The sequence below is a fragment of the Schistocerca serialis genome, chromosome 1 (genome assembly GCF_023864345.2).
Source record: "Schistocerca serialis cubense isolate TAMUIC-IGC-003099 chromosome 1, iqSchSeri2.2, whole genome shotgun sequence".
Taxonomy (NCBI): domain Eukaryota; kingdom Metazoa; phylum Arthropoda; class Insecta; order Orthoptera; family Acrididae; genus Schistocerca; species Schistocerca serialis.
In genome coordinates, this window is record NC_064638.1 from 719,928,580 (window position 1) to 719,954,657 (window position 26,078).

Sequence of the window (26,078 nt, forward strand, 5' to 3'; positions counted from 1 at the left end):
GTTTTGGTGGGGCCGCCATGTACCCTGCTGGTTCTAGCCCCCTGACAACACAGGGATTGCTCTGCAGATGCCTGCGCCGTCAACTCCCCAGGTATGTTGAGTAGATGCCCATCACCCTGGGGTATCGGGATGCCCAGCAATGGCCATCCTGCCAGGTGGTCTTTGCTGTGGCTGGGTGGCACCCGTGGGGAGGGCCCCTGGTAGGAGTTGGTGGCATCAGGGTGGACGACACGCCATAAAGTATAGTTCATCATCTCTTGCTGGTGGTCCACCGCCAGCAGTTTCTAAGCGGGTAAAGGCTAACTTCAGTGCCAAGAAATATGACCTCAAGTCATTCCCTTCCCTGGCCACACCATGGGAGGAATGCCAGGCTAAGGATGGCAGTGAAGCCTATTCACCCAGTACCTTGTATGTACGAGAGTTAATGGGGAATCTTTCATGTCCATGAAGCCTTAGTTTTTTGTGGAACATTTGGAGCACAAGTTTTGGGAGGTGCAGGGCTTGTCCAAAATGCGCTCTGGGTCAGTTTTGATAAAAACAGCATCCTCTGCCCAGTCACAGGCATTACGCACTTGTGGCAAGTTGGGGGATGTTTCTGTTACCATCACACCTCACAAGATCTTAAATATGGTCCAGGGTATTATATTCCACAGGGACCTGCTTTTGCAGTGTGACGACGAGCTGTGCACCAGTCGATAGTGGCAAGGTGTTCATTTCGTCCGGCACGTCCATCGGGGTCCGAGGGATAACCAGGTTGCCACCAGTGCCTTCATCTTGGCCTTCAAGGGTGACACATTACCTGAGAAGGTCAAGGTGAAGGTCTACTGCTGTGTTGTCAAACCATATATCCCTCCCCCCATGCTGTGCTTTAAGTGCTGGAAGTTCGGCCGTATGTCTTCCTGCTGTACTTCCAACCACACCTTTCGAGATTGTGGATGTCCATCGCATCCCAATACTCCATGTGCCCCACCTCTGTGTCAACTGCGGAGAGCATCATTCACCTTGCTCGCCAGACTGCAGGATTTTACAGGAAGAGAGGAAACGCATGGACTATAAGACCCTAGACTGACCGACCTATACTGAGGCTAAGAGGAAATTTAAGTGCGTACATCCTGTGGCTATGACCTCTTCATATGCAACTGTTTTTGTTGCAATAACAGTTGTCTACATCTACATTTATACTCTGCAAGCCACCCAATGGTGTGTGGCGGAGGGCACTTAACATGCCACTGTCTTTACCTCCCTTTCCTGTTCCAGTCGTATGGTTCGCTGGAAGAACGACTGCCGGAAAGCCTCCGTGTGCACTCTAATCTCTCTAATTTTACATTCGTGATCTCCTCGGGAGGTATAAGTAGGGAGAAGCAATATATTCGATACCTCATCCAGAAATGCACCTTCTCGAAACCAGGACAGCAAGCTACGCCGCGATGCAGAGCGCCTCTCTTGCAGAGTCTGCCACTTGAGTTTGCTAAACAGCTCCGTAATGCTATCGCACTTACCAAATAACCTTGTGACGAAACACGCCACTCTTCTTTGGATCTTCTCTATCTCCTCTGTCAACCCGACCTGCTACGGATCCCACACTGATGAGCAATACTCAAGTATAGGTTGAACGAGTGTTTTGTAAGCCACCTCCTGTGTTGATGGACTACATTTTCTAAGGACCCTCCCAATGAGTCTCAACCTTGCACCTGCCTTGCCAACAATTAATTTTATATGATCATTCCACTTCAAATTGTTCCGTATGCATACTCCCAGATATTTTACAGAAGTAACTGCTAACAGTGTTTGTTCCGCTATCATATAATCATACAAAAAGGATCCCTCTTTCTATGTATTCTCAATACATTACATTTGTCTATCTTAAGGGTCAGTGCCTATCCGCTGCAGATCTCTGTGTATTTCGCTGCAATTTTCTAATGCTGCAACTTCTCTGTATACTACGGCACCATCCGCGAAAAGCCGCATGGAACTTCCGACAGTATCTGCTAGGTCTTTTATATATATTGTGAAAAGCAATGGTCCCATAACACTCCCCTGTGGCACGCCAGAGGTTACTTTAACGTCTGTAGACATCTCTCCATTGAGAACAGCATGCTGTGTTATGTTCGCTAAAAACTCTTCAGTCCAGCCACACAGCTGGTCTGATATTCCGTATGCTCTTACTTTGTTTATGAGGCGACAGTGCAGAACTGTATTGAACGCCTTCCGGAAGTCAAGGAAAATGGCATGTACCTGGGAGCCTGTAACTAATATTTTCTGGGTTTCATGAACAAATAAAGTGAATTGGGTCTCACACAATCGCTGTTTCTGGAATCCATGTTGATACCTACAGAGTAGAGTTTGGGTTTCCAGAAATGACATGATACGCGAGCGAAAAACATTCTAAAATTCTACAACAGATCGATGTCAGAGATATATGTCTATAGTTTTGCGCATCTGCTCAACAATCCTTCTTGAAGATTGGGACTACCTGTGCTCTTTTCAAAACATTTGGAACCTTCCGTTACTCTAGAGACTTGCGGTACACGACTGTTAGAAGGGGGGGCAAGTTTTTTCGCGTACTCTGTGTAGAATCGAATTGGTAGCCTGTCAGGTCCAGTGGACTTTCCTCTGTTGAGTGATTTCAGTTGATTTTCTATTCCTTGGACACTTATCTCGATGTAGGCCATTTTTTCGTTTGTGCGAGGATTTAGAGAAAGAACTGCAGTGCGGTCTTCCTCTTGTCACCCCATCAGTTCCTCGAGTTCCTGTCGCCTCTCACAAGGGAACCTCCCCATCGCACCCCCCTCATATTTAGTTATAAATTGGCACAGTGGATAGGCCTTGAAAAACTGAACACAGATCACTTGAGAAAACAGGAAGAAGTTGTATGGAGCTATGAAAAAAATGAGCAAAATATACAAACTGAGTAGTCCATGCGCAAGATAGGCAACATCAAGGATAGTGTGAGGTCAGGAGTGCCGTGGTCCCGTGGTTAGCATGAGCAGCTGCGGAACGAGAGGTCCTTGGTTCAAGTCTTCCCTCGAGTGGAAAGTTTAATTTTTTATTTTCAGACAATTATTTTGCGGAGCTGCACAGGTACACAGAGCAATATTGTTTACGTGATCGTGTGTCAATTATCAAAGTTCAGCACTCACTCATAATCAACTTAGCTCTCCAAAATTCCAGGACACGTTCAGATTTGCTTGGACATATGCAGGATTTGATGGTCTACACACAGAAAAATTTGAAAACGTTAAAAACATGTTTTGACAGAGCACAGGGAAAACTGTGTGACTGAAACTGTTGCATTCATTTGTTGCAGTTTATGTGACAAACTCATGTGTTTTCATCGCTTTTTTGGCAGTGATTATCACATCCACAAGAAAACCTAAATCAGGCAAGGTAGAAGAATCTTTTTACGCATTTGCCAAGCATACAAGTTAGGTGGGTCTACAAGATATTCCTGTCATGTGACGCACATGCCGTCACCAGTGTCATATAGAAGATATCAGAGGTGTTTTTCCTGTGGAGGAATCGGTTGACCTATGACCTTGCGATAAAATGTTTTCGGTTTCCATTGGAGAGGCACGTCCTATCGTCTACTAATCGCACGGTTTTGCGGTGCGGTCGCAAAACACAGACACTAAACGTATTACAGTGAACAGAGACGTCAATGAATGAACGGACAGATCATAACTTTGCGAAAAGAAAGAAAGAAAATTTTTCACTCGAGGGAAGACTTGAACCAAGGACCTCTCGTCCCGCAGCTGCTCACGCTAACCACTGGACCACGGCACTCCTGAGCTCACACTATCCTTGATGTTGTCTATCTTGCACATGGACTACTCAGTTTGTATATTTTGCTTATTTTTTTCATAGTTCCACACAACTTCTCCCTGTTTTCTCGATTGACTGTTTTCAGTTTTTCAAGGTCTATCCACTGTGCCAACTTATAACTAAATCTGAGGGGGGTGCGATGGTGAGGTTCCCTTGTCAGAACAGGGAGACCACACCTGCCCCCTTGATGGTGGGGAGCACTTCCCTCCCTGTTGCTCCCGCACCACACCACCTACTTTGGAAGCAATCCCCCCCCCAACCATCGGAGATTTCAGTCCCTACTTCTGACCCAGAGAAGCGTAAGGCTTCTTTGGCTCTTCTCACTAGGAAGGGGTCCCTTGGGTCACTTCCTTCCCAGGTTTCTGTTAGTGGGAAAGATAACACCTGCCAGTGGCTGAAGAGCCCAAAAGCAGGTGGTCGTAGGGCATCCTCAGCCCCGGAGACTGATTCTGTGAAGTCCTCCCAGCCAGGTAAACCCAAGGAACAGCGCAAGAAATCGGGGGAAAAAAATACTCCCAAGAACAAGGAACTTGTGGTGGCACCCACACTACCACTACCTACAAGCTCTGTGTCTGATGATGGGGTGGAGATTCTGGCATCTGCTGAGGACCTGGATCTCGCTGGACCCCAGACACAATGAATATAGACTGCTCAGGCAAAAAGTCGGTGGCAGCAGGCGACCCTGAGGCTTAAACTGCATCATTGAATGCTCCATGCCTTTCCAGTCGCATGATGTCATCCTCCAGTGGAATTGTGGTGTTTTCTTCCACTGCTTGGCTCAGTTACGGCAACTGTTAAGCTTTACACCTGCTTTCGGCATTGCCCTCCAGGAAACCTGGTTCCGGCAGTGCAATGTGGAGTTTGCGTTTACGTCATAAACTCAGTCTGTAGTGAAACTGTGCCCCTTCAAACCCCTCTTGAAGCTGTGGCTGTCAGAATACGGACAATGCAGGAAATAACTGTCTGCAATGTATATCTTCCTCCAGATGGTCCAGTACCCCTGAATGTATTAGCTGCACTAATTGACCAACTCCCAAAACCTTTTGTACTTTTGGGAGATTTTAATGCCCATAACCCCTTGTGGGGTGGCACCGTGCTTACTGGCCGAGGCAGAGATGTCAAAAATTTACTGTCACAACTCAACCTCTGCCTCTTAAATATTTCATTTCAGTGTGGCTCTAGGTAGTTACTCGGCCATTGATTTATCAATTTGCAGCCCAGGACTTCTCCCATCTATCCACTGGAGAGCACATGATGACCTGAGTGGTAGTGACCATCTTCCTGTCACTGCCCCGGCATCAGGCCCATGGACGCCTGCCCATATGGGCTTTAAACAAGGCAGACTGGGAAACTTTCACCTCTGATGCCACCGTTGACTCTCCCCCACATGGTAACATCAATGTGATTGTTGAGCAGGTGACTACCACAATTGTTTCTGCGGCAGAAAATGCAATCCATCACTGTTTAGGGGCCCCTGGCGACAGTCCCTTGGTGGTCGCTAGAAGTCATTGAGGCAATTAAACAGCGTCGGCGAGCTCTACAGCGACTTAAGTGACATCCTTCCCTAGAGCATCTGATAGCCTTTAAGCGGCTCCGTGCCCGTGTACGCCAGCTTATAAAACGACGGAAACAGTGTTGGGACAGGTAAGTGTCGACCATTGGGTGCCATGTGTCACTCTCCCAAGTCTGGACAAAGATCAGATGTCTTTTTGGGTACCAGACCCCAACAGGTGTCCTTGGCATTACCATCAATGGCGTGCTATGTACCGACGCTAATGCGATTGCCAAGCACTTTGCTGAGCACTATGCTCAATCCTCTATTGGAGAACTACCCCCAGCCTTTCACACCCTCAAACGGTAGATGGAAAGGAAAGTCCTCTCATTCACTACACCCCACAGTGAACCCTATAACACCCCATTTACGGAGTGTGAGCTCCTCATTGCGTTTGCACATTGCGTCAACACAGCTCCTGGGTCAGATCAGATCCACAGTCAGATGATTAAACATCTCTTGTCTGACTACAAGCGCCATCTCCTCGTCATCTTCAACCAGATCCCGTGTGACGGCGTCTTTCCATCACGGTGGTGGGAGAGCACCATCGTTCTGGTGCTCATACCCAGTAAAAAAAAAGCTTGATGTGGATAGCTATCGGCCCATCAGCCTCATCAACGTTGTTTGTAAGCTACTGGAACATATGGTGTGTCGGCGGTTGAGTTGGGTCGTGGAGTCATTTGGCCTATGGGCTCCATCTCAGGGCAGCTTCCACCATGGGCACTCTACCACTGATAATCTTGTGTCCCATGAGTCTGCCATCTGAACAGCCTTTTCCAGACACCAACACCTTTTTGCTGTCTCTTTTTTATGTACACAAAGCGTATGACACCACCTGGCAACATCATATCCTTGCCACATCATACGGGTGGGGTCTCTGAGGGCTGCTCCCAATTTTTATCCACAATTTCCTGTAGCTTGGTACTTTCCTTTCCAAGTTGGTGCCTCCCATACTTCCCCCATATCCAGGAGAATGGGGTCCCACAGGTCTCTGTATTGAGTGTATCACTATTTTTAGTGGCCATTAAAAGTCTAGCAGCAGCTGTAGGACTGTCCATCTCACCCTCTCTGTATGCCGGTAACTTCTATATTTCTTACTGCTCCACCAGTACTGGTGTTGTTGAGCGGCACCCACAGGGAGCCATCCTCAGGGCTCAGTCATGGACTCCCGCCATGGCTTCCAGTTTTCGGTCCCTAAGTCATGTGTCATGCACTTCTGTCAGCATCGTACAGTTCATCCGGAACCAGAACTTTACCTTCATGATGATCCACTCACTGCAGTGGAGACGTATTGATTCTTAGGACTGGTTTTCGGTGACCTATTGACTTGGCTGCCTCACGTTCATTAGCTTAAACAGAAGTGCTGGCAGCACCTGAGTACCCTGTGCTGCTTGAGCAACACCAACTGGGATGCAGATCGCTCTATCTGCTGCAGCTCTACGAAGTCCTTGTTCAATCCCGCCTTGACTGTGGGAGTCTGGTTTATGGTTTGGTGGCGCCCTCAGCATTGCATGTGATCTACCCAGTCCATCACTGTGGTGTTCGCCTAGCAGCGGGAGCTTTTAGAATGAGTCCAGTGACCAGTGTCCTAGTGGAGGCCAAAGTTTCACCATTGCGGATCCAACATGCACAACTGCTCACCAGATACATTGCACACATTTGTAGTTCTCCTGAGCATCTGTATTACCTCCTCCTTTTTCCACCCGTGGCAGTTCATCTCCTGCATCGGTGGCCCAGGCCCAGATCAGGGCTAACGATTGCGGTTCGTGTGTGATCCCTTCTGTCTGAACTGGAGTCCTTTCCTTTACCACCTCCCATTCAGGTCCGTCCACATAAACCTCCATGGAGTACACCTAGGCTGCAGATTTGTCTGGACCTTTTGCATGACCCTGAGGACTCAGTTACTCCTGTTGCTCTCCACTGTCATTTCCTCTCGATTCTTGATGTGTTCAGGGGCTCTGAAATGGTTTTCACTGATGGCTCGATGGCTGATGGTCGTGTTGGCTTCCCCTACGTCCACAGAGGCCATTTTGAACAGCATTCCTTGCCCGGTGACTGCAGTGTACTCACTGCAGAGCTGGTGGCCACCTCCCGTGCGCTTCAGTATATCCGTTCATGTCCCAGGGACTCACTTCTGTGTACTGACTCCTTGAGCAGCCTACAACCTATCGGCCAGTGCTACCCTCACCATCCTTTGGTAGCATCCATCCAGGAGTCCATCTATGCACTGGACCAGTCCCGTCATTCAGTGGCGTTTGTGTGGAACCCAGGACATGTTGGTATCCCAGGCAACGAACTTGCCGACAAGCTGGCCAAACAGGCTATGTGGGAGCTGCTTCTGGAGATGGGCATCTCTGAACCTGACCTGTGTTCTGATTTACGCTATAGGGTTTTTTGGGTTCGGGAGATGGAATGGCATAGCAGTACACACAACAAACTGCATGTCATTAAGGAGACTACGAATGTGTGGAAGGCTTCCATGCAGGTCTCTCACAGGGAATCAGTTGTCCTCTGCTGGCTCCACATTGGCCTTGCTTGGGCAACCCACAGTTACCTCCTGCACCGTGCAGACCCGCCTGAGTGTCGGTGCAATGCCCAGTTGACAATGGCCCATATTCTGGTGCACTGTCCCACTTTGACTGCCCACCAATAAAATCTTGGGTTGCTGGACTTGTTGCCGCTAATTTGATGTGGCAACGCCACATCGGCTGATTTAGTTTTACATTTTATTCATGAAGGAGGGTTTTACTACACTCCTGGAAATGGAAAAAAGAACACATTGACACCGGTGTGTCAGACCCACCATACTTGCTCCGGACACTGCGAGAGGGCTGTACAAGCAATGATCACACACACGGCACAGCGGACACACCAGGAACCGCGGTGTTGGCCGTCGAATGGCGCTAGCTGCGCAGCATTTGTGCACTGCCGCCGTCAGTATCAGCCAGTTTGCCGTGGCATACGGAGCTCCATCGCAGTCTTTAACACTGGTAGCATGCCGCAACAGCGTGGACGTGAACCGTATGTGCAGTTGACGGACTTTGAGCGAGGGCGTATAGTGGGCATGCGGGAGGCCGGGTGGACGTACCGCCGAATTGCTTAACACGTGGGGCGTGAGGTCTCCACAGTACATCGATGTTGTCGCCAGTGGTCGGCGGAAGGTGCACGTGCCCGTCGACCTGGGACCGGACCGCAGCGACGCATGGATGCACGCCAAGACCGTAGGATCCTACGCAGTGCCGTAGGGGACCGCACCGCCACTTCCCAGCAAATTAGGGACACTGTTGCTCCTGGGGTATCGGCGAGGACCATTCGCAACCGTCTCCATGAAGCTGGGCTACGGTCCCGCACACCGTTAGGCCGTCTTCCGCTCACGCCCCAACATCATGCAGCCCGCCTTCAGTGGTGTCGCGACAGGCGTGAATGGAGGGACGAATGGAGACGTGTCGTCTTCAGCGATGAGAGTCGCTTCTGCCTTGGTGTCAATGATGGTCGTATGCGTGTTTGGCGCCGTGCAGGTGAGCGCCACAGTCAGGACTGCATATGACCGAGGCACACAGGGCCAACACCCGGCATCATGGTGTGGGGAGCGATCTCCTACACTGGCCGTACACCACTGGTGATCGTCGAGGGGACACTGAATAGTGCACGGTACATCCAAACCGTCATCGAACCCATCGTTCTACCATTCCTAGACCGGCAAGGGAACTTGCTGTTCCAACAGGGCAATGCACGTACGCATGTATCCCGTGCCACCCAACGTGCTCTAGAAGGTGTAAGTCAACTACCCTGGCCAGCAAGATCTCCGGATCTGTCCCCCATTGAGCATGTTTGGGACTGGATGAAGCGTCGTCTCACGCGGTCTGCACGTCCAGCACGAACGCTGGTCCAACTGAGGCGCCAGGTGGAAATGGCATGGCAAGCCGTTCCACAGGACTACATCCAGCATCTCTACGATCGTCTGCATGGGAGAATAGCAGCCTGCATTGCTGCGAAAGGTGGATATACACTGTACTAGTGCCGACATTGTGCATGCTCTGTTGCCTGTGTCTATGTGCCTGTGGTTCTGTCAGTGTGATCATGTGATGTATCTGACCCCAGGAATGTGTCAATAAAGTTTCCCCTTCCTGGGACAATGAATTCACGGTGTTCTTATTTCAATTTCCAGGAGTGTATTTGATCTACGGTTTAGCGCATGTCCTTGGTTTTCTTGTCCCCTTTTGTCCATTTACATGTTTGTTACCCTTCATCGTTCTTGTGATTTTTCCTTTCATTCCGTTTTGAGTTGTCAGTTTCGTTTGTTTTATTCTCACTCATGTGGCATTGTTTTATTCAGAACAAAGGACTGATGACCTTATAGTTTGATCCTTTACCCCTCTTTTAATCCAACCATAAACAGGGAGCAACTTCCTGTGAATTGATGTGGCAGAGTCATTGCCGGCCTTGAAGTGGAACTCCATCACCGACTGTTGTCGCAACCTGACATGTACTTCACGGTCCGTTATAGCTAACCTGTAAATAAAAGAAAATACTTTTATACACCAACTTATAGCTAAATGTTCCAAGTATGTTCACAAAATATTGCATTCTCCTGCAAAAAATAAAAAAATTGGAGACAGCTGTGCAAAACTTTTTGAACACCCTTTGTGCAGTGAATATTTTAAGAGACAAGATAAAGTTGCCAGATTTCCTAACAAATGGGAATTTTATGAATGCAAAAGTAAAGTGGAGGGTATCTCAATTTTGCTAGAACTTATAATGCTCATCAATGGAAGTGGGGAAGTGGCTCATTTTTAGACTACTGTTGTCCTTAGTTGGAAAATTGATGAATAAATATCTGAGTTCTAGGACTGCTTACTGTAAATGGCGAAATGTTCTGAGATACTGGAATTCCAGTCAAAGTGAAGACAATCTACCGAAAATATATTTGATGTAATGGAACTTTCAATGTTGTGGAGAACGGTTTCTGGCAAGAATTCATTATTATCAGAAAAAAGTTTGAGAATACTGTTTCCATTCACCACAGCTTGTAGGAGTGAAAGGGGACCTCTGATTGAAGTGCATTGACCAAGACTAAACTTAACATAAAGTGTCAGAAATAAGTGATACCAACTTCTTCATTAACTCAACATTTTTTTATTTAATAAAGGACATATGGGTTTGTTAGTTTGTGCAGTAGTTATGTTTTATAATTTTAAAAATAGCAGGTTTAATTTGTTCTCCCCCTCAATGTGCTTCATAATAACAACATTGCCTATAGTCAGACGATTCCCATTATGTTTCCTGAGCTTCTTTATTACAATCTATCACACTTTCCATAAACGCCTCGTGTCAGGGTTACTCGACAAAGACTTCAAACACAAGAGTAAATAACTTACATTATCTGGTTGTTGGCCTTCAGTGGTCTCGTATCACATCAGTGGTTTAGTTCACACTACTGTTAAGTGGTTGGATTGATGTTCGCTAAATAACTTACACTAAACTTCAGCATGTAGCTTTCAATCTCAATCACATTTCTGGTAACACACCTTTATTTTTGTGATAATCAGCTTTCTAACACTTGTGAGTTTCAATAATTACAGCAAATACATAAGCTACACTCATCAACAAACCATATCACATGTCATAGGTAGCAGATTAGAACACGGTTATACCGATATGGTGCATGTAAATTCTTCTTCCACACACTAGTTGCATAATGTTCATTTAACACGTGATATCGCCAGGCTAATTATGTTACTGTCAATGGTTTGAATAGTAATGTAAAATTTCACTATGGGACTCCACTTAGCTAACAAATCCATTGCAAATTTTGATTTGTTGCAATTGTGAGTTATTAATATAATGTCACAAAGCTGTTGATAGAATGAATTTGAACTACAGGCTGACTGAAGCACTGTCCTGTGCAACTAATTATAGAAGTATGTAGGAATAATAATTAAAATTTGTCATTATATTCAGGCTTACAGTAGGAAAAAGAACAAAATTAGGTGACATGAAATTATAAGATTGATTATGGGTTGGATATCTGGAAAATTGACAAAATTGTAGAACTATGTGTTATGTATACTTCTTCTCGGGTTCACGAATACTGCCAAAAATGGCTAAATGTGTTTGATCTAATAAACATCAAACTAAGAAGTTTTCCCAGTGAAAGTGGGCATTTTTGAAATCTGAAAAATCATGGCTATAGAAATATGGGACTGAATTGTGCAAATAATCTTTGATTAAGAGTGGAACGTTGTAGAATACAATAATTTTATTTATGAATAAAATTTTAAATAGTAAATTTTTGGAAAAAGTAAGATATTGACTAAGAGGAGGAGGATGAGAGCTCTAAACTGAGGAAATATAACTTCAGTCACACCTCACTGCAAATCTCCATGTGTTTGTAAAGCATCTTAAATTATGAAAATTTCTTTATGCAAATTATTTCCATGCAATTTAATACACTATCATTATTAGTGACAGAAACTATATCTTGAACAATTAGTTTTGGTGAAACAAGGCCTGAAAATGAAATTACCTATTTTGGGTAATTACCTTATATGTTCTTTGTAAAACATGAAAAATTAAAGAAAAAACACGTTACTGTCAGGGTTGGTACTGAAACAAGTTGATGTTCCATCTTGCTTGTTTACAAGTTGTGTTCTAGAATTGGTCACCCTAGTATTTTGTAAGTAGCTTTTTTACAGTTGCACCAAACCATCTCAGAACTCTCCCAAAAAATCTTGATCTTCAATTCACTTTCCACTTCTCTTCTCATTTGGCGGATTCATTCCATTTCGTGTTGAATCGCAATATTATGAGTAAGTATTTAAATTACAAAAAAAGAAAATAGATTGCTGTTTGTCATATAGAGACGAAGTCGAGTTGCAGATAGGCAGAGGCCCAACAACAACAGCAAAAAGCTATTCATTTGAGCTTTTGACCAAAAGACCTTCTGGAGAAGAAAACCCACACACATTCACACGAGTGCAACTCACACACATGACCTCAACTGTCACACATGGCCACCATCTCTGGCTGCTGAGACTGGACTAGTCAGCAACCAGAAACAGTGTGTGTGTGTGTGTGTGTGTGTGTGTGTGTGTGTGTGTTTTCTGCTTCAGGAGGGGGCCCTTTGGCTAAAAGCTCAGATGTAGAGCTGTCTTTTTGTTTTGCTTGTCTGCAACCCAGTGTCTCTTCTATGTATTGAGTAGTGATCTATCCTTTTCACAATGTTGTTATTTCATCCTGGATTTTCCATTGTTTTATGTAAATTACAAGCTGTGCAAGTTACCAATAACTTCATAATTAGATGTGTTTGCAACCACTTTTGTGTACCACTGACAAGGGAATGGTCCAATAAGACTATGTGGAATCTGATCTTGAAAGTTTTTACACAGGAAGAATACAACGAAAGAAATGCACTGTTAGAATTTTAGCTGCTAAGAGGCAATGAAAGTATTAAAAAACGTAGCTGAAAATTGCCAAATTTGTAGTGTGCCGGCATCTGTAGAAATGTAGATCCCTACTGGTGCTGCAGCAACTGTGCATGTGCAACTAGATGCGCACTCACGCATGCGCGCACGCGCGCACCCGCGTACACACACACACACACACACGCGCGCGCATGTATTGTATGTCTTGCACGACGACGTAGCCTTCTGTAGCGCATGCTGGTGCCGTTCAATGCAGTTGCCTGTGCGACAGCAGCAGCGCGTATGAGCCGCTGGCGTGGCTACTGTCAGCCATCCATTGCCATGCGTAAATGTGTCGTTAATGTCGATGCTGAAGTTCAGTTTACATCCAGAGAACACTGCGGGTCCATCTTGAAGCGAGTGTGCAGCAACAGATTTTATTGTATTCTTCTTTTTGTCTGCCGCTGAAGTTGTCATTTCCACATCTTCAATGGTCTTGTATATTGTATGTCTTGCTCGACGACGTAGTCTTCTGTAGCGCATGCTGGCGGCGTTCAATGCAGTCCACTTTTGTGTACCACTGACAAGGGAATGGTCCAATAAGACTATGTGGAAACTGATCTTCAAAGTTTTTACACAGGAAGAATACAATGAAAGAAATGCACTGTTAGAATTTTAGCTGCTAAGAGGCAATGAAAGTATTAAAAAAAGTAGCTGAAAATTGCCAAATTTGTAGTGTGCCGGGCATCTGTAGAAATGTAGATCCCTACTGGTGCTGCAGCAACTATGCAGTTACGTGTAACTGTGCGGCCGAGCATACAATATATAAGACCATTGAAGATGTGGAAATGACAACTTCAGCGGCAGACAAAAAGAAGAATACAATAAAATCTGTTGCTGCACACTCGCTTCTAGATGGACCCGCAGTGTTCTGTGGATGTAAACTGAACTGCAACATCGACATTAACGACACATTTACGCATGGCAATGGATGGCTGACAGTAGCCATTGTACAAGGTGGGACAGGTGTTCACGTTTCAGGACTGAAAAGTTTCGTCGACAGAGACATCATCGCCTACAAGATGCGAGCGTTCCCGCGCCAGCGGCTTATACGCGCTGCTGCTGTCGCACAGGCAACTGCATTGAACGCCGCCAGCATGCGCTACAGAAGACTACGTCGTCGTGCATGACATACAATATATAAGACCATTGAAGATGTGGAAATGACAACTTCAGCGGCAGACAAAAAGAAGAATACAATAAAATCTGTTGCTGCACACTCGCTTCTAGATGGACCCGCAGTGTTCTGTGGATGTAAACTGAACTGCAGCATCAACATTAACGACACATTTACGCATGGCAATGGATGGCTGACAGTAGCCATTGTACAAGGTGGGACAGGTGTTCCAAACGTTTCAGGACTGGAAAGTTTCGTCGACAGAGACATCATCGCCTACAAGACGTATCATGTTACGGAAAATGCAAATAAAGACTTTGGCAAATCCACATATATGTCACCCTCACCATTCTTCCTGTATACACGTAATAGACGTAAGATATCTGTAATTGAAACTGTATTTATATGGTGTAAGGGAAAAGGTGTAGATGCTGAAGTTGTCATTTCCACACCTTCAATGGTCTTATACATTGTATGTCTTGCACAACGACGTAGTCTTCTGTAGCGCATGCTGGCGGCGTTCAATGCAGTTGCCTGTGCGACAGCAGCAGCGCGTATGAGCCGCTGGCGCGGGAACGCTCTCTTATGTAAGCGCGCGATAAGCGCTCAGTAGCGGCCGCTGTAGCAACTCGTCCCAACGCGTTATCAGCCCCGTGTTAAATAGCCTGCACAACTCGGCGGCTCGGCCCTAGTAATTTTAAGGGCCGAGCCTACTGCTGGTGCGGTGACGCAATCGCGCGGTTGCGCAACCAGCGGCCGCGCGCCGCCAGCGATGATGCTACTTGCTGCGGCATACTCTATGCGCCTGCCAAAAAAAAACTCCCAACCTAACCTCGTATTCAGGGCTACGCTACAGATCAATTTATTTATGAAAATACAATGTACAATCACCAACAAATTTAACATATTCACACACACCTTTTCCCTTACACCATATAAATACTGTTTCATTTACAGATATCTTACGTCTATTACGTGTATACAGGAAGAATGGTGAGGGTGACATATATGTGGATTTGCCAAAGTCTTTATTTGCATTTTCGGTAACATGATACGTCTTGTAGGCGATGATGTCTCTGTCGACGAAACTTTCCAGTCCTGAAACGTTTGGAACACCTGTCCCACCTCTGCACATTGTTGGCAGGGGGGGTCAGGGGGGGGCGCAGCCCCCCCCCTGCAGCGCATAGAGTATGCTGCAGCAAGTAGCATCATCGCTGGTTGCGCAACCGCGCGATTGCGTCACCGCGCCAGCAGTAGGCTCGGCCCTTAAAATTACTAGGGCCGAGCCGCCGAGTTGTGCAGGCTATTTAACACGGGGCTGATAACACGTTGGGACGAGTTGCTACAGCGGCCGCTACTGAGCGCTTATCGCGCGCTTACATAAGCGAGCGTTCCCGCGCCAGCGGCTCATACGCGCTGCTGCTGTCGCACAGGCAACTGCATTGAACGCCGCCAGCATGCGCTACAGAAGACTACGTCGTCGTGCAAGACATACAATATATAAGACCATTGAAGATGTGGAAATGACAACTTCAGCGGCAGACAAAAAGAAGAATACAATAAAATCTGTTGCTGCACACTCGCTTCTAGATGGACCCGCAGTGTTCTGTGGATGTAAACTGAACTGCAGCATCGACATTAACGACACATTTACGCATGGCAATGGATGGCTGACAGTAGCTATTGTACGAGGTGGGACAGGTGTTCCAAACGTTTCAGGACTGGAAAGTTTCGTCGACAGAGACATCATCGCCTACAAGACGTATCATGGCGCCACCTCAACTTGCGTATCATATCAGTGACACTCTCTCCCCTATTGCACGATAACGCAAAACGAGCTGCCCTTCTTTGCACTTTTTTTATGTCCTCTGTCAATCCTGCCTGGTAAGGATCCCATGCAGCAATATTCCAGCAAAGGACAGACAAGTGTAATGTAGGCTGTCTCTCTAGTGGTTTGTCGCATCTTCTAAGTGTTCTACCAACAAAGCACAGCCTGTTTCGCCTTCCCCACAATATTATCTATGTAGTCTTTCCAATTTAAGTTGCTCGTAATTGTAATTCCTAGGTACTTAGTTAAATTGACAGCCCTTTGATTTGTGCGATTTATCGTGAACCCAAAAATTTATTGGATTTCTTTTAGCACCCATGTGGATGACCTCGCACTTATTTGTTTAATACCAATTGCAACTTTTCACACCATACAGAAATTCTCTCTAGATCATTTTGTAATTGGAATTGATCGTCTGATGATTTTACTAGACTGTAAATTACAGTGTCATCTGCAAACAATCTAAGGGGTCTGCTCAAATTATCACCTAGATCATTTATGTAAATCAGGAACAGCAGAGGGCCTACGACACTACCTTGCGGAACGCCAGATATCACTGCTGTTCAACTAAATGATTTACTGTCTGTCACTACGAACTGTGACCTCTCTGGGAAGAAATCACGAATCCAGTCACACAACTGAGACGATACTCCATATGCATGCAATTTGATTAATAATATGAATATAATAGAGGGAAACATTCCACGTGGGAAAAATATATATAAAAAACAAAGATGCTGTAACTTTCCAAATAGTCGCTTGTGAGGCACAGTATCAAAAGCCTTCTGGAAATCTAGGAATATGGAATTGACCTAAGATCCCTTGCCGACAGCCCTCATTACTTCATGGGAATAAAGAGCTAGCTGTTTTGCACAAGAACGATATTGTCTGAATCTGTGTTGGTTATGTATCAATAAGTTATTTTCTTCAAGGTGATTCATTATGTTAGAGTACAGTATATGTTCCAGAATCCTACTGGAAATTGAGGTCAGTGATATAAGTCTGTAATTAAATGGATTACTCCTATTTCCTTTCTTGAATATTGGTGTGACCTGTGCTACTTTCCAGTCTTTAGGAACAGACATTTTGTCAAGTGAGCGGTTGTATATGATTGCTAAGAAAGGCGCTATTGTCTCTGCATACTCTGAAAGGAACCTGATTGGTATACCATCTGGACCGGAAGACTTGCCTTTCTTAAGTGATTTGAGTTGTTTCACAACACCTAAGGTACCTACTTTTACGTCTCTCATGCTAATCGCTGTTCTGGTTATGAATTGTATTGACAATACAGATAAAGTTGAATTAATATTTATTGTGCTTTCGTAAGGCGTGCCTGCTAATAGTACCTTTTTCTTCCAGTTTCACAGTAATGTGGAATCCTATTAATGTTCTCAACTTGGCAATGATGAAATATGAAGAACGTGGTTTCCAGCCGAAATCATCTACTTCTCCTGAGGACGTGCATATGTGTCATTTGTTAGCTGATTTCCTTGGCATTCATTCGAATGATATTGACATTTTGTTTGAAATTGTGGATACATTAGAAGAAATAGGAAGTAACTGTGATGACTCCATGAACTGTGGTTCAGACAGTGTCAGTTGTGCCAGTAACAGTTCTGAAGAAGAATACCTTCCAAGACAAAAACCGCACACACACATATTGCAACAGCTTTCAGCAACAAAGAAAAGGCCGGAAATATTGGTTAGACAAAGGAGGAAAAAAAGCTATTGAAGTTACGCAGTGTGCAAAGGCATTTTAGTTTCCTAAAATTGGAGTGTGAACTGTACAAATGGAAGAATGAATTACACGAAGAAAGTAATATGCGCCAAACGGAAACCTGAAACCATCTGAATGAAAGATTTAGAACTGCTCATGATAGGCTATGCACTGTTACTGATGGAGATCTGCGAGACTGGGCTCTCTGAATTGCATCTGCCATGAACATTGCTAATTTCCAGGCTTCATCGACCTGGTTAGACAAGTTCAAGAAATCATACAGAATAGGTATTTGCAAAATTACCAAGTTTATGTTATGTAAATGTGTTGAGCATCTGCCAGTGATAGACAGTGCATTAGAGAAATTCATAGCCGACATAAAGATGAAACTTGCTGTTGTCCCCACAACTGCTGTTTATAACACTAATCAGTCAGGTTTTGTGAAAGAACTGAGTGCACACCGCACTTAATCATTTCAGGGTGAAAAAAAAAAAAGACTGAGTCAGTTGCCCAATCTAGTGAATGCAATGACACATTCGTATACGATAATGCCAGTGATAAGTACGAGTGGTTTATTCTTTCTGCAGCTATATATCTGTCTTCAAGAACTGTAAGGCAAATTAGGGTAAAAAATTAAAAAATGGATTGTTTATTCACAAAAATCTTGTAATTGACATATCAAAATCTGGAAAAATGGGAAAAAAATAATTTTCAACATTTCATTCAAAACGTATTCCTACCTGCTGCAGAAACTAATTCATTGCCTTTACTGAATTCATGGTCTGGACATAACACCACCTCTGTTTTTGTGGAGGGTGACAAAAAATCTGTAGATGTAATGTGGATTCCATCTGGAACTACTAGTGTGATTCAGCCTCTTGATAAAGTATTTTTTTCGCCAGTGGAAAGCATTTTTCAGGAAATTATCGGACAACATAATTTCCAATACCGCTCTCTCATTTCAAGCTTATCAGTGGAACATTATTCTGAAGCTTCAGTCATTTGTGCATTACCAGTTTTCTTCACCACGCTTTGTGAATTTGATCAAGTATGTTGGTATGCAGCACAGTATGCAGAACAACGGCCGGGACCATTTCTGACTCCATCCCAGTTCTGTGTAAACAAAACTAGTGGTTACTTTGAAGTGCCTGACTGCAACTACTTTTCTTTTGTAAGGTGTACCTGGTGCAAGAAAAATGTTTGTTTTTGTCATTCAGTAGACACTTCATTTTTGTGACAATTACAGGGAATAAACAAAGAAGTTTCCCTGGTAGTCAAATGTACAACATTCAAAAAGAATGGCCTATAGGAATTGTTATAAAATGTAGTACTGCAAGACCCATCTCATTTCAACAGTGGAACAAAACAACATTCAATATGTGGGCACGAATGCTGTTATTCAGAACATGTACGTAGGGAAACTGACTATGGCTAACTGAAAATCACTTAGGAATATTCTCAGAAATAGGTTACAGAGTGAATCGTTGCCTTACTCTATCCATTATTTGCATTCCACTCATGACATTGTCATAGTTACTTTATTTTTATCTAATAGTTATTAAAATAAAATGTATGATTCCACTGAAGATAGACATATAACATGCCGAGACATACATATTTGATTTTCACTTGTGGCATCATGACTTTGTTTCATGCTTTTGGACTGAAAGATCTGAGGTGGTGATGTTGGTCGTCACTTCTTGATGCTAATGAAATGTAACAAAAGTGCCTTACATCATTATCAGTGAAAGTGAAATGTAACAGTGTAAATTCAGGAATGTTTACTGTTTATTGCAACTGCATAAAATACATTTATGGAGAGATCTTGCCAAAAATGTAAATATTTCTTTAAAAAGTCTTTGTAGCAATAGTTAGGTAGGGAGAGATCTGAACTTTTGCAAGAGCAAAGGAAAAGAATTGTGAAAAGGAATAATTTATTTAAGGGCTCAGGATTAGTATTTGCTACAAATATTTATTTCTAAGTTTTGAATAAAAGACCATAACTGAGATTCTATTCATGCAATCAGTTTGAAAATTGTATTGTAGCTTCCTAAGAGCTTTGTTAGATCACTGAACTAAAACCATTAATTTACATTTAAATGTTCATTATTTACAAATTTCAAACAATGGCTAACCTAGGATGGAAAGTAACAATATTATGAAAAGGAATGTTCCTACTCACCATTTAGTGGAGACTATTCCAAATATAGCTTTTGGCCCATAAGGCCTTCATGAAAAATATATGACACACACACACACACACACACACACACAGTCCGCCGCTCGTGGTCTCGCGGTAGCGTTCTCGCTTCCCGAGCCCGGGGTCCCGGGTTCGATTCCCGGCGGGGTCAGGGATTTTCACCTGCCTCGAGATGACTGGGTGTTTGTGTTGTCCTCATCATTTCATCATCATCCAGGAAAGTGGCGAAATTGGACTGAGCAAAGATTGGATAATTGTACGGGCGCTGATAACCACGCAGTTGAGCGCCCCACAAACCAAACATCATCATCATCACACACACACACACAACTGCAGTCTAAGGCAACTGTAACCACACTGCAAGCAGCAGCACCAGTGCATGATGGGAGTGGTGACTGGGTAGGGTAAGGAGGAGGCTGGGAGGATCCTCCCACCACCACCACCACCACCACCACCACCACCACCTACTCTAGTCTGATCGCAAACATCACCTATCCCATCAAAGGCAGGGCTACCTATGAAACTAGTCACATGATCTACAAGCTAAGCTGCAACCACTGTGTTGCATTCTATGTGGGCATGACAACCAACAAGCTGTCTGTCCGCGTGAGTGGCCACCGACAAGCTGTGGCCAGGAAACAAGTGGACCACCTGGTTGCTGAACCCTGCTGCCAAACACGTCATTTCAATGATTGCTTCACAGCCTGTGCCATATGGCTCCTCCCCATCAACACCAGCTTTTCTGAATTGTGCAAGTGGGGAAATTTCCCTATAATATAGTATATCCTACATACCCATAACCCTTCTGGCCTCAACCTTCGTTAGTCATTGCCCTCACCCATCCAGCCAACCTGTTCCCATTCCAGCACTTTCCATCCCTCATTCCCACATCACATCCAGTTCTTTTACTTCTCTCTTTTTCCGCTACCCCCTCTCTCCACCTATTCTCTGTCTTTTGTCTAATCTCCTGACTGCACACAGCTGCCGTACCCTCTCCACCTCGCCCCTGTGTGCTCCCTAGCAGCACTTCAGTGTCCGCCACCCCTACCCTACTATCCCACCTCCTTACCCCCACCCAGTCATCACTCCCATCATGCACTGGTGCTGCTGCTCACAGTGTGGCTACAGTTGCCTTAGACTGCAGAGTTGTGTGTGTGTGTGTGTGTGTGTGTGTGTGTGTGAGAGAGAGAGAGAGAGAGAGAGAGAGAGAGAGAGAGAGAAAGGCCTTAGGGCTGAAAGCTTTATTTGCAACAGTCTTTTTTTTTTTTTGGTGTGTGTGTATCTGTGACTCAGCATCTCTGCTATTGGTGAGTAGTAACTTTCCTTTCCATAATACTGTCGCAGTCAAAGTTTTCTCTCTAACGAAAATCCTATAAAAGATAATTCAATAAAGGATTTTGTATTTCTTTAGTTCCAGTAAGATGACAACATGTTTCAAACAGCTCCTGAAAATTTCATAGCATTAGCTCCTATACTTTCTAAGGAAAGCCTTCTAGTAATACAAAAAAGTGTAAAACTGAGACAATGCAGTCGAAAGATTTAGTTCATATATTTCAATGTGTAATAGGCTTACCTGATTTTAAAAGTCACCATATTGGATTCTCCTCATTCTCCAGGTCTCTCTTCTCTCCCCTTCTAAAATGTCTAGCCTGTATTTATAAATCAGACATTGCTCTCTCGGCATCATTTATGTACTCTGACCGATGGTGTAAAGTGCTTTTGCAGTGCAAACACCTAGATTTTCACCAACACTCTTCAGAACTTCAATTCTGCCATTATTCTCCCTCAGTGAAATATAAAATTGCATCATAGACTCCTATTTATAGTATGTTATGTCAATAGAATATCCTTACATTTCATTCAAATTCAGGTATTTGGGGCTTCATTTGCATTCTCTTGTTTTCCCATGAATAGACTTCCTCAGCATGGTAGGGTGCAAATGCAGGCCACACAGTTCCCGGTGGTGCGTAGATATTCGCAAGCGTTATTTCTCCAATTGTGACAATGACTTCATGGATATTATTCATGGTAATGGTAGAGACAGCGGGAAGCCTTTTCTGTATCATTCTGGGTATGATTCTGGTGCAGAACGTCAAACTGTTCAGCACGTCAGTCATTACTTGGTGCTCAGTGTGATCATTTCTTGGTGACCCGAAGGAGTTCCAGATGACAGCAAATACATCAGTTAAACATATTCCACCGTTGCATATGTCTGTGACCTTCTGTCCCACATAATAAATTTAATTAACTTGTGAATGTTTCTTAGTGTTAAATATGTGTGTGTGGGGGGTGGGGGGGGGGGGGATGCACTTGTGTGCATCTATATATATTGTCAGAGAAAAAAAAAAGTTTTCTTGTGTGCTGTGATACTTTCCAGGTATCAAATTAAAAAATAACTCTCTCAGGAAATCAGGGTTTGCAATAAACCTGACTATGGGCCTAATTACATTCATAACAGCTTTTGGTAGCAAGTGTTTGTGGTGTAACATTGTGGGTTTGTCTGGTGAAGGTTAGTAAGTTGGGATGAGTCACAATTCATATGACAGCAGAATCCCTTCATTACTTTCCAGCAGTCTGTATTAGTAGCTCATGCCCGTACCTGGTGGACACTTGAGTGTGGCTCAAACCTCCATGCCTCGACAGGTAAGCGTTGTTGTAGAGATGTCGGCAGCTATGCACAGCTCTCCATGATGGTGGATGGTTCTTGCAACCCTGTCCGGGTGGCTGAGCTGTGTCAGGAGCTGATGTGACAGATTAGTATGGCCGGCCGAGCACAGTATGTGCTGGTGTCTGCCCCCGACCGTGTTGAGTGGTGGCAGCATAGATGTCTGGGGTGTGAGCCCTTGTGTGGCATGTGGTGCTGGCAGTTGCCCAGTGGCTCATAAGCCAGGAGGGCCTCAGTTCGACCCTTGACCTATTAATGCTGCAGGTGGACCCCCAGGTAGGCGGTCCTGTCAGAATGATGGAAGCCAATACTATAGTGGACACTAACACGTTAACTCACTTATTCAGCTTACCTGGCCAGTTGGCTAATATTTATACATACAAAAGTGGGTTTGTTGTAATGTGGCTGCTGCCGATGTCATGCACACCACATACCAAGGAGTCCCTGGCTTAAGTGACACGTTGGTCACAGACCGACAGTTAGGTGGCGTCTAGGTGAGTGCCAAGGCACAGTACCATTCCAGAATATTACAGCAAGTCACTGTAATTTCTTGCATTATAGTTACACCAATTGTCTTTCAGACACAGATTATGTGTTTGTGTTAGGTGGATATTTTGTGAAAAGAAATTGCCCACACAGCTTGCCCATTGCTCGTGAATTGTCCTATTTTTCCTAATAGCTTTCCCATAAGAGAATAAATTTCTTTAAGAGTAAGCATGTTTTTTCTACAAGTGATTATCTATCCTCAAGCAGTACTCTTCCTCCTTTAGGAGTAAAAGAAACCTACCATCAAGCTTCTTTTGGATGTGGCCAAAACATTCTTTATTTTCTATTGGGGTCTTGTATGGTTTTTTTTTTTGTCTATTTCCGCTTTGAAAGGAGAAGAATCTCAATCACAAAGATATTTAGTGAACTTAGTGCCATACTCGTCCCATCTGTAGAAAATCCACACAACTACTGAGGCCTCCATGCCCCTCTTGAGCCATTATAAATTCTGGAACATGCTACTGCACACTTTTTTTACCACAGTTTTTCGTTATGTTTATTGTTGGACTTTTTTCTAATTGCACATTGGTGGCAGTATATAGACATAATTTCTGTATCTAAAACTTTACCTGAATCAGTGCCAGTTAAAGCTGCACCATCATATCGAGATGTGTGGCCCTTTAAAGAGATCAACAATATTTTTGCAGTAGATTCATTGTCGTCAATGTCTAAGCCAGCATCTATTTCTTTTTGGTTTATTTCAACCAGTTCTTCTAGTGCTTTCTTCACTGAAACTTTGGCAGTATCAGATTCAGCATCTGAAATTTCGTTATTTTTTGTCAAACCTCGCACATGGTGGAAGCATGTTCAGGAAACTACACTATAAATTACTTCCTTCCGTACCCCATCCAAGGCATCTCGGAGGAATGTTAACCTAAAATTACTTTTGTAGGAACCACTGTTAGATTCATAGACAAGAAAAATGAAAATTCATAGCCACATTTACTACAAAGTAATTTAAAATCGCTAGCTATTCCCACTCTTCTTTGTTCCAGGCGACGTGCATTCCATACCATTTCAGTCAACTCGAACAAACAACAGCTTTATAGTGTGACAGGGAAGTTCTAAATCAAAAGCCAGAATCTAGTGATATCCTTATCAATATCACTCACATTCCTGTTTCTGATGATGTAGCCAAGAGGTTATGTTTTTCGCGTCAAGGGGCTGTGTCCTCTTTTCTCTCTTCCCCGCCCCTCCCCCCCCCCCCCCCCCCCCTTAGTAAACCAGTTACCTTGAAACCTAAGTTTCTTAAACATAGTTTTACTGTGTTCCAGTATGTCTGTACGAGGTGCATTCAAGTTCTAAGGCCTCCGATTTTTTTTCTCCGGACTGGAAAGAGAGAGAAACATGCGCATTGCTTTAAAATGAGGCCGCGTTCATTGTCAATACATCCCAGAGATGGCAGCACTGGACGGCAGATGGAATTTTACCGCCAGCGGCGAGAATGAGAACAGTTTTAAATACTTAAAATGGCGACGTTTTCCTTACTTGAACAGCGTGCAATCATTCGTTTTCTGAATTTGCGTGGTGTGAAACCAATTGAAATTCATCGACAGTTGAAGGAGACATGTGGTGATGGAGTTATGGATGTGTCGAAAGTGCGTTTGTGAGTGTGACAGTTTAATGAAGGCAGAACATCGTGTGACAACAAACCGAAACAACCTCGGGCTCGCACAAGCCGGTCTGACGACATGATCGAGAAAAGGGAGAGAATTGTTTTGGGTGATCGCCGAATGACTGTTGAACAGATCGTCTCCAGAGTTGGTATTTCTGTGGGTTCTGTGCACACAATCCTGCATGACGACCTGAAAGTGCGAAAAGTGTCATCCAGGTGGGTGCCACGAATGCTGACGGATGACCACATGGCATGTTGCCAAGCAATGTTGACGCGCAACGACAGCATGAATGGGACTTTCTTTTCATCGGTTGTGACAATGGATGAGACGTGGATGCCTTTTTTCAATCCAGAAACAAAGCACCAGTCAGCTCAATGGAAGCACACAGATTCACCGCCACCAAAAAAATTTCGGGTAACCGCCAGTGCTGAAAAAATGATGGTGTCCATGTTCTGGGACAGCGAGGGCGTAATCCTTACCCATTGCATTCCAAAGGGCACTACGGTAACAGGTGCATCCTACGAAAATGTTTTGAAGAACAAATTCCTTCCTGCACTGCAACAAAAACGTCGGGGAAGGGCTGCGCGTGTGCTGTTTCACCAAGACAACGCACCCGCACATCGAGCTAACGTTATGCAACAGTTTCTTCGTGATAACAACTTTGAAGTGATTCCTCATGCTCCCTACTCACCTGACCTGGTTCCTAGTGACTTTTGGCTTTTTCCAACAATGAAAGACACTGTCCGTGGTCACACACACACACACACACACACACACACACACACACACACACACACACACACACGCACACACACACACACATCCATCCGCCCATATACAGACACAGGCAGACATATGTAAGGGCCTATGTCTGCCTGTGTCTGTATATGTGCGGATGGATATGTGTGTGTGTGTGTGTGTGTGTGTGTGTGTGTGTGAGTGTGTGAGTGTGTGAGCGCGCGCGCGCGCGCGAGTGTATACCTGTCCCTTTTTCCTCCTAAGGTAAGTCTTTCCACTCCCGGGATTGGAATGACTCCTTACCCTCTCCCTTAAAACCCACATCCTTTTGTCTTTCCCTCTCCTTCCCTCTTTCCTGATGAAGCAACTGTGGGTTGCGAAAACTTGAAATTTTGTGTGTGTGTTTATTGTGCCAATCTACCAGCGCTTTCCCGTTTGGTAAATATCTGTAGAGTAAGAAAAAAATATTTTTGAAAAATCAATTTCTTGAACCCAAATCCATGACGTCCCCATTAAAGTGGTTATACGTATACACGGAAGGAACTGAGAGGACAAGTAGGAGTTATACAAACAGGTAGATTCTCTAGTATAAAACAAATTTAAAAAAAATGGAAGTGTGGAGCTGTCATACGTATTAGCACCAGACATTAAGAAAGGATAATAAAGGTATAAACAAAAAGTTGGCAAGGGACAGGAACGAAATTGGATCAAAAAAAAGAAAGGGAAAAAAATCATCTTGGAGCTGTATTGCGTTCTAGACTGGTGACTCGAGATGAAAGAAAAAGTGTCAATTATAATCTTTTCAGCAGTGTTA

At 44.3% G+C, this 26,078-nt stretch overlaps 1 protein-coding gene and 1 long non-coding RNA gene across 2 annotated transcripts in view; both read left to right on the forward strand.

The window, feature by feature from the left end:
- Nucleotides 1-26,078, forward strand: part of LOC126481338 (3'-5' ssDNA/RNA exonuclease TatD) — a 62,366-nt gene that overhangs the window by 34,719 nt on the left and 1,569 nt on the right. The gene's annotated exons all lie outside the window — the stretch shown is intronic.
- Nucleotides 16,834-18,027, forward strand: LOC126481343 (uncharacterized). Its single transcript, XR_007587548.1, has 2 exons — nucleotides 16,834-17,009; nucleotides 17,142-18,027. It is a non-coding gene; the product is annotated as an uncharacterized LOC126481343 (long non-coding RNA).